This window comes from Littorina saxatilis, linkage group LG5 (assembly GCF_037325665.1).
Source record: "Littorina saxatilis isolate snail1 linkage group LG5, US_GU_Lsax_2.0, whole genome shotgun sequence".
Taxonomy (NCBI): Eukaryota; Metazoa; Mollusca; class Gastropoda; order Littorinimorpha; family Littorinidae; genus Littorina; species Littorina saxatilis.
In genome coordinates, this window is record NC_090249.1 from 43,050,154 (window position 1) to 43,065,160 (window position 15,007).

Here is a 15,007-nt window from a genome sequence, read left to right on the forward strand (position 1 = left end):
GTACCGTACACACTGACGGGCACACTGCCGGCCCGGGCTGTGACACACACACACACACACACACACATAAACACAAACACATACTGACATACTCGCAACTGACATAGCAGAGGGGGGTGGTAAGTCATTTGAACGTTTAATTTCTTTTGTCACAAATTTAACTACCCATCAACAATTACAAACCGTTCCTTGTGTTTTTATTTTGAGATAGTTTTGTATTTTTAGTCACTGCAGCGAAGGGACATCACTCCCGCCACCTTATCTGTATCTTCTTCTGCTTGTTGCCGCAACACGTGGAGACCAGTCCAAATCGTCCAAATGTAGTGGTCATCTGCAGAGACGCCGCCGTGCCGTACAGCTTATCCTGGATGGGAGTCGGGATTCGCTTTTTTTGCACTGCCATTGATGCCAAGAACGGAGCAGCCAGGGTCATTTCAATTTTCATCCAGGAATGGCACAAGCGAGCCAAACCGGCCGATGGTCTTTCGACTCCATGGAGACAGCTGGTGAAGGTAATACTATTTTTATTCCTACATTTGTTGACGACAGAGTGCAACGTTTCTAAAATATGATCGGTGCTAACAGAGCAGCAGGAATATACGTGCCCTTGATGACTTGGTCACTTTCGGTTTCACGGTACCAGTAAAGTCGATCGAACCCCCCCCCCCCCCCCCCTCCTTTTAGGACCTAAACAAATCTGAAAAAATCAGGTCTTAAAAGGAAGAAGTCTTGAGATGAGAGTAAATATAGAGAGGTTGTGGACAGACAAATCTGAGAAAACAGGGTCTTAAAAGGGAGGGAGTCTTTAATCAGGGGATATTAAAAGTGTTGTTCCACTGTACTACCAAAAAGAGGGGATACTGTTTGATGTTACTGTAAAGACTTACAGTAACACTGTTCTCTCCGATTGCCAGTGTTTGTACTTTGTAACAGATTGTATGACCGGCACGGTTGGCCTTGTGGTAAGGCGCCCGCCCCGTGATCGGGAGGTCGTGGGTTCGAACCCCGGCCGGGTCATACCTAAGACTTTAAAATTGGCAATCTAGTGGCTGCTCCGCCTGGCGTCTGGCATTATGGGGTTAGTGCTAGGACTGGTTGGTCCGGTGTCAGAATAATGTGACTGGGTGAGACACGAAGCCTGTGATGCGACTTCTGTCTTGTGTGTGGCGCACGTTAAATGTCAAAGGAGCACCGCCCTGATTGGCCCTTCGTGGTCGACTGGGCGTTAAGCAAACAAACAAACAGATTGTATCCTGAAATTTAGCACTCCATGTGTTAACATTTCCACTTCCAGGTCTGTAGTGTGCAAACGTGTTGTCACTGTTACAGCTGAAATGAACTAACAAGAATACTAGTCTGATGTACATAAAATATGGGAGAGGTTTGGGGTCGGGGGTGGATGGCAAGCATAACATTGATAAATGACTATAGTTTTGCAGTGGTTTGCTCTCTTGTACTATGAGTGTTAACAGCAATTGTTTATAATTTGTTACTCAACTTACTGTAAGGACTATTACTATTAGCTTTTCTCAGCAACTGCAAACAATTGTGACTTAATTGCAAGAGCGCTTCATTAAACATTGGGACACTTCTTTTGGTTTTTTTAATGGCTATAGTGTAGAAACTAGAAATGCTGAGATACATTAATGTAGTCATGAACAACAGCAACAACAAAAACAAGAACATGTTTTGAATTCTGATAGCTAATGAAACTGACAGCTTGATTAGAATTATGTAGTTTTTGCAATTGCTGACTGAGTTGCATCCTTTGGTTTTACCTTGCATTGATTATCACCTTTGCTGACAATTGACTCATTGAGTGCAGTATTGAGTAACGTATAGTTATTTTATTTCAAGTTAACTTCTGGCTCTGCATGGTGTTAATCCTACTCAAACTTAGTCAAAGTATTAAGGTATCATTATTTATGAATAATGTGAAGTTGAAGATACAAATTAATGAGAAAGTTTGTGTATTTTTCTGTACACTCTTGCTATTTACTGTTTCAGTGCTGAACCATTTGCTTGAATGCTTGATCAGATGATGACAGAGTGACACCTGGTGGTACCCAATAAAACTGCCTTTGCTGCTATAACTACAAGAAATTTCTACAATTCAGAACAGTAAGTGCATGAGGTTCCATTTTAAGCTGTCAAGAGTAAATCTCAGGAATAGATTAGAAGATTTAGTTATGTCACACATGTCTTGCTTTCTTGACTTTTCTCACACTCTCTTGTCAGACTCAGAGAGTGCATGATTGTACATTTTTTTTACAGTAATTTTTTATGTTCCTAATTGGAAAACAAATGTGTCATAATCTTAGTGTTTAGGATAACTATATGGCAGAGAGAATCATGGAAATGATTGGGCGATGGGGGTGTGTCGCTGGTGTGCAAGAGGGTGGGTGGGTGTGGAGAGAGTAGTGATGGTAGTCAACTACTAACTAAAAGATTACTGATTGCATACATTTAGTGTTTATTGATTTGGAGGGTGGGGGAGGAAGGCAAGCAGTATTATTACATGTGTATGGGTATACTAGTTGTGCATGTTCCAAATGGGGGTGGAGGTTGGCATGGCAAGCAATAGCTCAGTCGGTATAGTGGCCTTGAAACCGGTTGTGGGGATTTATTTCTCAGAATTGACGTTGTGCAGACTCTGCTTGGTTTCTGAATAGCTTATTAAGCCTGTGACTGTGTGCATACATAAAGATCTCAAGTTCACAGTTTCAGGGCTTGGAATTAATGGAAACATCAACACACATGTAGGAAAAACTCAAAAAAAGGAGGGGGGGGGGGGGGGAGTTTGGTCCCACGGTAGTGTTTGAATGAAAGCAATCTTACTTTTTAAGAGGGTAATCTTGCAGGACTATGATTCTTACATTGGTAGTTGACTAGTGTAGTTGTGGTTTTGTACTAGTGAGGAATGTCATCTATGTCATGTGATTTCTTGCTTCTTCTTTTTGTGTGTGCAGCTAAAGATGTTGGACCTTGCCTACAGCCTAGTTTTGCATAGATCTCCAACACCGTGGCTTTACTCTGAGACACCACAAAAAACACAGCCTTTTCTGCTGCTGAAAGGTAAACATTAGGTTAAATTTGTGTTTGTTTTGATTTGTATGTTTTCCTTTTGTAGTCTATGGCAGGAGATTTGTGCAGGTGTACAAATGGTAGAGGTGTCAGAAGAAATGTCCACTTGTTACTTGTCTCTATATCAGTATATATGTATCACAAATACGCATCAAATGTACTGATAGAGACCACATGGACAATTTCAAGCACTTTTCTGCCAGGGGTAGGGTCAGCTATGTAAGAATCATGTCTTACTCTGTTCATGCAAAAATAAGGTTCTGCATTTGAATGAGTGTGAATCAGGCACCTGTGTTTTTGCTCTTGTTTGTGCCCTCTTGTGAACTGTTAACTTATGAACAACCACCCCAGCAAGCAACTCTTTACTGTTCTGAGCACAACAGAAGGGCGCATGGTCTGGGCATATGGATGGTAAACACATCTCATGCACAAGTACAGGCCTGAAAGTGGCGAGTATTTTCAATTACTCGCCATGGCGAGTAAAAATCATGTAAATGGTGAGTAGAAATGTTAATCTACTCGCCACATGCGAGTAAAGTCGATAAAACAAATGGTTGTTTTGACGAGTAAAGTTTCAGTAAATTATGAGAAGTACATGTACTAGCAGTGCTTCATTTTGTGGACTTTCAGTGCTGAAGTATGATTGTGTGGATTGATCATTTTGTATTCTGTTATTCAGATTGCCACTTGCTTTCTTTTACATATATTTACAAGATGGTGGCTGATTTGTGTGTGTTGCAGAACACAGGTCCATGAATAAAAGAACCCAGCTGGTATTCTTCATTCATGGAAAATGAAAGGAAATTTATCAGCCAGGATTCGCCACTCACTCTGCTAAGGGGGAACCCCGGTCAGCCCTACAGTGGATGAACAGCTTGGTCCTTGGAGGGAAAGGTAACTACTGCAGCACTTTAGAAGGGGTCTATGTCGACCAACAGTGGCTGTATTCCCTGTATGTTAATTTCCTGTACATATACAGGGAATATACTTCCGTTAGACGCCATGGAGTTACTTCAAGCTTACGAAAGTGAAAGTGATTCAATGGACGAGAGTACCAGCGAGGAAAACATAATACCAGGCTGTTGGGGGTGGGGGTGCAGATGTTTCTTTAACTAAATCCGTTTTGATAAACGGTCGAAGCATGTTTTGCTTGACTGGATGCCGCACGCGAATTCAGGATTTTAAATAGATTCTCCTATCTAACCGCAGTCACGCGCTTGGCGCAAGATTGTACGATATTATACTTCTTTACAGAAAATCCAACTGTATTCCCGGTACACAGGGAAAACACCTATGGCTATGGGGAATACACCTTCTTTTGGTCGACATAGACCCCTTCAACCTTACAATATGTGAATGTGTAGAATATTATGCTTTTGCTTAAAGCTTGTTACATATGACTAAGACAGAAATGTTAATCATTCCCTTGGTGCAAATCATAAAAAGAACAATAGCGATCTGATGTACTGTGGATCAATCGAGGAAAAGGTGTGTATGACCTAGAAGAAACTGGTTTTGAAAGTGCTGAGGATGGATGGAACATTGATGCAATATCATTTACTACATTGAACCTGGGTTTCAAACTGAAGTGCTTTTTTATGCTTCTTGTTATATATATGGTCTCGATTGACTCCTGTGTTCAAGAGACTGTAAACAACCATAAACAATCTTGTGTTGTTATGTGGTGGTGGTTTTGCTGTTGTCTAGCATCTACCCGTAATTGGCTTTATCAAATGCACCAGAAACGAGCATGAGTTTGTCGGATTAGTGAACTGTTTGAAAAACTTTAATGTATTTGTGGTTGACAGGTTGTTATTATTTCTATATTGTGTTCTTCTTTTTCTCAGGTGGGCTGTCTTCTGAAACATATGAATCGGGAGCGTCACATCTTTCTTCCTGAGACATCCCCTCTTGAAAATGGTGTGGCGTTTAGCTGAATGGAAACGTGGCAGTGTCCTGTTTTTCATAGCTTCGATGCGCGAAGTTGGGGATTTCAGCAGAGAATTTATTGATTGATTAATTAATTAGTTATTTAAGCTCACCTCACTCCTTAGTGTTATTTAGGGGGATGGGGGGGGGGGTTGGTGTTGGCCTGGATCTTGTTAGTGAACTTTCTTTCTGGCAACTCGCATCAGAAATTCCAGGTTTGCTTTCAAGGCAATAGACGGTTTTTGAAAATAATTCTGTTAGGATTATCAGCAGTCCGGAGGTGTACAAATCCCTGTACTGCAGTCAGGTTTTTCAAAACATCTCGAGCACGCTCTACGCCTCTGACGGGCTGTATCCCACAATCGGGACAAACGACCAACTTGGATGTGTATGCCATGCGCACAATATGATACCCCTTGCCTTTAAAAATCAGCGGTCACGAGTTCATCAGAGTTCAGAATTTGTTGTGTAAAAGATAGCCGCTGTCAGCTAGCCATTCGTGGCTCAGGTGATTATATTTAATACAAATTTAAAAAAAGGTTTCTTATGTAGCGCACGCCGCACAGCATACACATCACAGTCAGTCGCTTGTCCTGATCGCAGGATAGCGTGAAACATGCTCCGGGAGACTGCCAATAATCCTTACATAGTTATTTAAAGAAATTGTGTATTGGTACAGCATGTTATGCATGTACTAAGATAGCTATTTGTAAATATTTGGTAGATATTTATGGTGGTGTCCCGAATTGCTCCCTCCCAATTTGCCCCATCCCATGTGGTCCCCAATTATTCTTGCATTTTGCTGTGAGTAACATAACGTGTGCAAAGGCATTTGTCTGAAGCGCATTTCCAAAAAGACCCCCCGCGGGTTAGGGGGAAGAATTTACCCGATGCTCCCCAGCATGTCGTAAGAGGCGACTAACGGATTCTGTTTCTCCTTTTACCCTTGTTAAGTGTTTCTTATATAGTCAATGTTTGTACAGATTTTAGTCAAGCAGTATGTAAGAAATGTTAAGTCCTTTGTACTGGAAACTTGCATTCTCCCAGTAAGGTAGTATATTGTACTACGTTGCAAGCCCCTGGAGCATTTTTTTTATTAGTGCTTTTGTGAACAAGAAACAATTAACAAGTGGCTCTATCCCATCTCCCCCCCTTTCCCTGTCGCGATATAACCTTCGTTAAACACCAATTAAAGAAAGAATTTCCAAAAAGCATAGTTACCATTTGTTTTTTTAAATCTGAATCCGTGACTGTTGTTCTTGAATACTCTTTCGTTTAGGTTTCCAAAAATGCTGATATAAAGGGGAAGGATAGTTGAAACTGTAACCGTTTACATTTTGCTCCCAGATTTGCAGTTGTTGTTTTTACTAGGAGTTTGGACGGGCTCGGTGTTCTTGTGGATAAGACATCGGCCTCCTATTCAGAAGGTCATGAGTCAAAATCGCGGCCGCCTGGTAGGTTAAAGGTGGAGAATTTTCTGATCTCCAAGGTCATTGCTTATGTGCAGACCTGCTAGTGCCTTATCCTCCTTCGTGTGTACACACAAGCACAAGACCAAGTGCGCACGGAAAAGATCCTGTAACCCATGTCAGAGTTTGGTGGGTTATAGAAACACAAAAATACCCTGCATGCTTCTCCCGAAAGCGGCGTATGGCTGCCTGAATGGTGGGGGAAAAACGGTCATACACGTAAAAATCCACTCGTGCAAATTTGTGAGTGAACGTGGGAGTTTCAGCCCATGAGCGAAGAAGAAGAAGAACTATGAGTTTTACTCTTTTAAAAAAATGATTTTCAAATTCGAAGATTGCCACAACAGTAGTCTATCTCATCCGACTTGAACCCTTCAGACTCCCTGTACATGTACTTGCAGTTTAAACTCATATTTTGTCTGAGAATAGTTTTCAAATGCAAAGTCCTTCAGAAAAACTGCGAGATAAAAATCTGGAGTGCTAATATCGTGTTGGTGTATCGTGTCAGTGGCCGAGTGGTAACGCACTTGCGCTCGGAAGCGAGAGGTTGCGAGTTCGACCCTGGGTCAGGGCGTTAGCAATTTTCTGCCCCCTTTCCTAACCTAGGTGGTGGGTTCAAGTCTTTCGGATGAGACGAAAAACCGAGGTCCCTTCGTGTACACTACATTGGGGTGTGCACGTTAAAGATCCCACGATTGACAAAAGGGTCTTTCCTGGCAAAATTGTATAGGCATAGATAAATTTTCATAAAAATGTCCACCAAAATACCCGTGTGACTTGGAATAATAGGCCGTGAAAAGCAGGATATGCGCCGAAATGGCTGCGATCTGCTGGCCGATGTGAATGCGTGATGTATTGTGTAAAACAATATTCCATCTCACACGGCATAAATAAATCCCTGTGCCTTGAATATGTGCGCGATATAAATTGCATAAAATAAAATTAAAATAAAATCCCCGAGCTTAGAACTGTACCCACAGAATACGCGCAATATAAGCCTCATATTGATTGGTATGTAAGAAATGTTAAAGTCCTTTGTACTGGAAACTTGTCCCAGTAAGGTAGTATATTGTACTACGTTGCAAGCCCCTGGAGCAATTTTTTGATTAGTGCTTTTGTGAACAAGAAACAATTAACAAGTGGCTCTATCCCATCCCCCATCCCCCCCCCCCCCCCCCCCCCCCCCCCCCCCTCTTTCCCCGTCGCGATATAACCTTGAACGGTTGAAAACGACGTTAAACACCAAATATAGAAAGAAAGAATAATCTTTGAACAGCATTTGGTTGGAAAATGAAAGTCTTCACAAAGCTATCTTCTTCTATTTGTGTGGGTTAATAAATAGGATTTAACATAACAATGTGGTACTGGTATGGGTTTTGTAAAGTGATTACTCAACTTCTGTGAATTGTACCTTCGTGGTGATCATGCTACACACTGGGTAATTCAAGCACAGAAAATAATATTTCTTAATAATTTGGCCTTATAAATGTACTCCGTGACTGTATTTGTATATGGTGAAAAGGAGAAGATATAAAATTTGTGAAATAGGACTTCGTATTTGGTTTTGTCATAATGAATTTGTTGTTTCTGTGTGTGTGTGTGTGTGTGTGTGTGTGTGTGTGTGTGTGTGAGCATGCATGCGTGCTTATGTGTGAGTGCACAATTGTGTGTGTGTATTAATCCAGCAGAAACAGCTTCTCTTCCATACATTTGAATCATTTATATTGATACCACATGGAGACTATTCTGAACACACAAGCGTGGTTTTCTCTCTACAGTGCTTTTCCTAAAGTTAAATATTGAATTTTTGAATTTAAAAGTTTTTGGCACACCACTTTAAGATAATGCTCAAGGAAAATAAATAGTCTTCTTTTTTCATTAACGCTTTTTCTCACAGTGATGTGTCAATATCTCAGACGCAAATCCAGAGTCATGCACCGTTTTATGCTTGGGAAGCGCACTATACTCACTTTGGTAACGGTCACTGTTAGAAACATGCATACCAATCAATCAATTAAGCAAAAATGAATGATAAGATTCGATTATGTTCTTCTTTTTGTGCACAGGCGGTTATATACAAACGTGCATAGTGTCAAAAGAAATCACACACACACACACGCACGTACGCGCACACACACACACACACTGAAAGTATGAAGAAGCCCCTCCAACTTTTGGTTGAGTTTGACTGCATTACCTTGAGGAGACTGACGACACTTCACAATGGAAAAAATAATAACTTTTACATTTCAGTGATTTGTTTTAAGTACAAAAGTACAAGTGAAAGTAGAAATAAATTAATGTGACACTATCCCGTAATCACATATCAGGGTCAACTATAATCAGTCCATTTGTTTACAAAACTTTATTCAATTTGTTATCATGACAGAAACAATGCATTGTTTTTTTTAAGATAACTCAAGCATAAATGCTTATTTTAAGTCATCCTGGTATGTACATAACAAAGTTTAGCATGATGGCGGACTAGATACATTTACTCATTTCAGACAACGAAAACAAACAGACAAACCTGATGCGCAAGCAATCAAAAAATGGAGGGGGTGGTAGTACAGAACTTGGTGGGGGTAAAAACAAGAAACAAAAAGAAATGGGGTACGAGAGAACAGAATTCAGCATAAGGGGAAAAAAAAAGGACGACGAAGACTTGGAGCGCCAGAAATGTCGGAAGAGTGGGTCACGTCACAATAATATTAAATGCACAGAAGACACACACGCAAAGTTAATACATTTTGTGATCGTCGAAAATGGCACTAAATTACATAACGATTGGGCCATAATCGATAAGTCGAAACAAGGACACAAAACACGAGAGAAATTACGAAGAACAATTGGTCAGGCAGCATTTGTCTCATGACAGTGTCAAATGAACATTATGAATAAAATGTAGAGGCTCATGTACGGAACATGCCTGTTTGTCTTAATAAATTCTTGTACAGTTATGAATATGGTCTGATTGACATTCCGGGAATATTGCGGGATGCCTTTCAATAATATTTCAATAAACTTATAATCAGTTATCAATTGACAATAATCGTACATCTCTACACAAGGGTCAATGCAACAAATAGTGCTCAGCAGTCTCCCTTGGGTAACCGCACTCACATTTGGGGCATTCCTTGAGGTGCCGCTGACATAAATCAAAATTCAAATCACTCATACCAATACGCAGTCTGCAATTATGGACTTTTTCAAATCTATCGATACCCAACCTTACTGAGCATCAGTTCTTTGCGTTATTTTAATTTTCTTGTTTTTCTTTAAAACAAAAAAGGGAATGGTTTTATTGATGTCATTTTATTATGTCATTATCTAGTCAGCATAAATGACTTTTGTGGATACAGGAGAAAGTGTTAAAATGTGAAGATTTCAAGTGTGGTTTGTGGTCATCTGCTCAGTTGACCACTTAAAATGTTGTTTCATTTGATGATACGTTTTGTTTGGTGTTCCCGCTTGAATGTGACAGTAAGTTGTACAATGTTACTCTGTGTGTGTGTGTGTGTGTGTGTGTGTGTGTGTGTGTGTGTGTGTGTGTGTGTGTGTGTGTGTGTGTGTGTGTGTCATGTGTGTGTGTGTGTGTGTCAGTGTGCGTGCGTGAGTGTGTTTGTGTGTGTTGGTGTGTGTGTGTGTTTGGTAACCGGCTTTGTACAGCGGGACCACCTTATTTTGTCATGTATTTTTATTCATTCTGGAGCTTTATTAAATAAACTGCCCATTTCAATCACAACTCTGGTCTGGTCTTATTGTCAGTGTTGCATAAATGATTGTATGTGAGCTTGTGAACATACAAAGAAAAAAGAAAGAAACATTCTGTGTCGAAATATCTTGACTAAAAATCAGGCGGAAGACTACACCTGTTGCATTTCCTATTATGCTCAGGCAATTATAACTGAGGGCGGAAGCGACAATGATTCGTTTTCCCCCCAGATAACATTAATTTGTAGAGACGGAAAAGGAACACGCACATTCTGGAACTGATTTGTGTAAATAACTGAGAGGGTGTTTTGTCTGTTTTGTGAAACGGTCCTCACACATTTGCAAAGTTCCACAGTTAGGCAGCTGAATTAAAGCATTACATAATGCATAGTGTAAACTCTAGGCCCTACTTCAAGGTCTTATTACTTCAAGATGCATACACGTGCTGTTGTATCTGTTAGTGCTTGCCGGACACCAGTGCTGATTAAAATGGCTTAGATTGTTACTAATTTGAAACTACAGTATGTCCTTTTACGCGTTGTGGCAACTGAATTTTGTTGGTACCGATGATTTATACAAAGACTTTTATCACAGGTTTCTTCCATATCAAACATTTATACTTACCTTCAAGTTCGAGTTTACCTTTACTTTCACGAGGAGAGTCTGTGTGTGTGTGTGTGTGTGCGTGCGTGTGTGCACGCTTAAATATTCTTGATTTTTGAACATAAGCAGTTTATCTGTCATAGAGTTGTGTGTGTTTTCATGTCTGCGTGTTCTTTTCCCCCTCCTTCCTCCTCTCGGCAGTCCGGCTTCAGTCATTTTATTCCTCCCCTCAAAGCAGAAAGCAGCATTGTGTTAATGTTCAGAACTTTGCCAGGTTTTTTGTTTGTTTGTTGTGCTTCTTTAATTTAGGTTTGTTGTTTGTTTAAAACACTCAAACATACGCACACATCCACACGCACACTTTTACTTTTTAAGTTATAATAAGTATTGCATTCAGCCACGGTTTTTTTCTCAGTTGATATTCTGATTTTTGCCATTTTTTTGTGTAATTTGTTTTTGTTGTGCTTGTTTGATGTAGGTTTGGTGTTGTTTGTCGTTGTTTGTTTAACACACACTCAAACACACACTAACCAGACACACACACACACCACCACCACCACCACCACAAGAATAGGTTTACACTCACTTTTTCCTCCACGTTTTAATTTTGGCAATATCATTAACCCAGGATTGCAAAGCAGGGATCATTTGTCAATTTCATAACAACGTACATACAATTTCAGCTGGTCACTTCAATAAAATGTGCATCATCACAGGTTTCTGCTGGAATGACAGTGTCTTATCTGTCAACACAAAATACACACACACAAAATGAGTGTGATGCTGTATGCCTCCTAACAGATCCTAACTTCACCCTCCAAACCTCCCTGCAGATGTATGTTCTGTGCACAAAAATAACCTTTTAAAATATACAAAATGCAGACGACATTTCTACATTTGTAGTTGTGCTGCAGACCTGTTTACCCCCATAAGTGTTTTGGAGTAATGCTCAGCCCCAAAAATAGTAATCCTGGTACAAAAATAGTAATCATCCAGCATTCGTCGCCAATTACAACGCACATGACAACTGTGTCTGCGAAACGCAATCATGCACATATATCCATCATTCACAAACAAAACACATCAGTCAGTTTTTGTAGTCATCATAATGTCAAAGAAGATTACATCAAAAGCACATGCATCACTGATTTTTTTTCTTTTGCTCGTAGTAGGCCTTTTTCAGTGTGTCAAGCGCTTCTCTACTGTACTTGCGCTTGCTGAAGGTACTGAACTTGTCAAATTCAGGTGCACGGAGCCCCTGGGGCTTTTAGTCATACCTCAGGCAGCTATCTGTTAGAAGAACTACCAAGTTTCATTGACTTGCACCCAAAGAGTCAAGAACTGCGATTTTTTTACGAATCAATTTCGTACTCGGACCCGGCTGGTCTTGACCTATTTTTGGATCTAAATTTAGATCAGGTAGATCACCACATCATGCACAAAAAGACACGTCACTAGCAAACTATGTCAGACATCATCATGAGTTTGTATAAAACAAAATGGAGGCCGGAATCACTCAGTTGAATCGAACTCCGACCAAACACCACGTAATAACTAGGTTAATTTATGCACTCGCGTGAACAAGAAACTGTCGAGCTTCATAGATGTCATCGTTGGGTAGTTTTGGGTTTGTTTTACTACCATAGGAGGATTTTTGAACTGTAAATGCACTCAGCTGCAACAAAAACGCAAAACGAAGGCTGTAAGCTGCACTGTGCCTTTAAGTAGCTCAACACAATGATCGCAGCCCAGGGTGCTAACACAGTTTGGAAGGTCAAGGTTTTATAGTATGCTTCCCTAACGGGATCTTATAAAAAAGCTAAAACATTTACCACTGAAGAAAAACCATCTCTGAACAATTCAAAATTGTCACACTACTAGTTTTACATTTTAAGGATCTTGCCTAGTGCACATCTTTTTATTATGAAACATTTGTATTGTAAACAAAAGAAAACACAATGTCTTGTGATCTGTAAATGTTCTTAATACAGGGAACTTTATACATTGTTCAAGTGAAGTACTGTACAGCCTATTTAGCTTGTTCATTTTCTCCCTATAATCTGCTACAATTCAATAAACTGCTGTAAACTTGTGTGCCCTTAAAGTAGATTTATGTCCTTCTGTGTGGGCACCTTCTTCTTCTTCTTCCTCTTCAGTGTTCAGTGTTTGCATTTGGATGTGTGCTCTCTGGCCAAGTCTTGTTGCACAGGGGTACGGGTGGCAAGAAAAGGCCACCCTCTCAGAACGTGTTGCAGAGTCTGTTCTTCCTACCCTAGCCACAGTCGCACGCTGTAGGTGCAAAACCTATCCTTTTGATGTGTACCTTCAGACAGCAGTGTTCTGTGCAAAGGCGAAAGATGGCTGTCTGTTCTGCGTGAGTAAGATGGGGCTATGGTCTTGAATGAGCTGGTAGCTGTCTGTCTTTAAAAAAAAAAAAAATAGACATCAAAGAAGCTGCAGCACCAGCCAAGTGTTGACTGTTTTCTTTATGCGTAACCTGGTCCTGGCAGTAGCTGTTGTCCATCTGTAAACAAGCAAGATCATTATTATAATATATTGATGGTGTATTTGTTTTACCCAAAAGACGATTAAAATAACATTTAATTTTTGTTTTAGTTATGTGGCATACATGCAGTGGAACGATCATATCTTGTGATATCTTCCCTCTGAGAAAAAAACTACTATTCAAAATGTACTTTTACATACTTTTTTGTTAACTTAGGCTTTTGAAGATCCACATCCAATCCTGCCACAATGTAGGCACAATCATAGGCTAAAATTGTCAGGGTTATTTACCATCGAACTGTCCTCAACATTCTATGCTGACACACACACATGCACACACACATAACTTGACTTCACTTAGGAAGGTTATGTGATGCTTAAATCATTTGTCTTGCCACTAGTTCATCACAAGTAACCACTGTGTTTATTGCTGGTATGTGCTTAAATGGAGGGATAGTCTTATCCCATGGTAAAAAAAATTTTTTTGTAAAAAAAGCCTGGCAGGTGATGTGAGATGTGAGCCAAACTGTGTTCACGAAAAGCAGCCGGCCTTTAATAACACAAAGCTGCCTCTGTACACAATTCTGCTTTTACACATGCTATCCCTTAACTTGGATTCATACCAAAAATCAAGCCTGGTTTCATAGGAAACAGTCAGAATGTTGATTCAGCATTTAGAATGATAATCTTATTTCATGTACACGCCTTGGCAAATCTGACAATTAAGTAAGCAGAAGTTTTCTTCACGGGACGGATTTGCTCATTTTATTATGTAGCAATGCACTTCACTTGGTCACATACACCCCCCCCCCCCCCCCCCCCCCTCTGTGCACAGTGATAGTTTTAAACAAGGAATTCTGTAAACACAGGGGTGGTCAAATACACCCCCCCCTTCCCTCTGTGCACAGTGATAGTTTAAAACAAGGAATTCTGTAAACACAGGGGTGGTCAAATACACCCCCCCCCCCTTCCCTCTGTGCACAGTGATAGTTTTAAACAAGGAATTCTGTAAACACAGGGGGTGGTCAAATACACCCCCCCCCTTCCCTCTGTGCACAGTGATAGTTTTAAACAAGGAATTCTGTAAACACAGGGGTGGTCAAATACACCCCCCTTCCCTCTGTGCACAGTGATAGTTTTAAACAAGGAATTCTGTAAACACAGGGGTGGTCAAATACACCCCCCCTTCCCTCTGTGCACAGTGATAGTTTTAAACAAGGAATTCTGTAAACACAGGGGTGGTCAAATACACCCCCCCCCCCTTCCCTCTGTGCACAGTGATAGTTTTAAACAAGGAATTCTGTAAACACAGGGGTGGTCAAATACACCCCCCCCCCCTTCCCTCTGTGCACAGTGATAGTTTTAAACAAGGAATTCTGTAAACACAGGGGTGGTCAAATACCCCCCCCCCCCCTTCCCTCTGTGCACAGTGATAGTTTTAAACAAGGAATTCTGTAAACAAGGGGTGGTCAAATACACCCCCCCCCCCCCTTCCCTCTGTGCACAGTGATAGTTTTAAACAAGGAATTCTGTAAACACAGGGGTGGTCAAATACACCCCCCATTCCCTCTGTGGCACAGTGATAGTTTTAAACAAGGAATTCTGTAAACACAGGGGTGGTCAAATACACCCCCCCCCCTCTTCCTCTGTGCACAAATGATAGTTTTAAACAAGGAATTCTGTAAACACAGGGGTGGTCAAAT

At 40.6% G+C, this 15,007-nt stretch overlaps 1 long non-coding RNA gene across 1 annotated transcript in view; it reads left to right on the top strand.

The window, feature by feature from the left end:
- The window catches only part of LOC138967197 (uncharacterized), an 8,604-nt gene extending 572 nt beyond the window's left edge, over positions 1-8,032 (top strand). Inside the window, exons 1-5 of the long non-coding RNA XR_011455867.1 lie at positions 1-512; positions 2,008-2,121; positions 2,970-3,075; positions 3,826-3,978; positions 4,932-8,032. The exon at positions 1-512 is cut by the window's left edge and continues 572 nt beyond it. This is a non-coding gene — a long non-coding RNA (uncharacterized lncRNA). The remainder of the gene's footprint in view (positions 513-2,007; positions 2,122-2,969; positions 3,076-3,825; positions 3,979-4,931) is intronic.
- Positions 8,033-15,007: the final 6,975 nt, after the last annotated feature.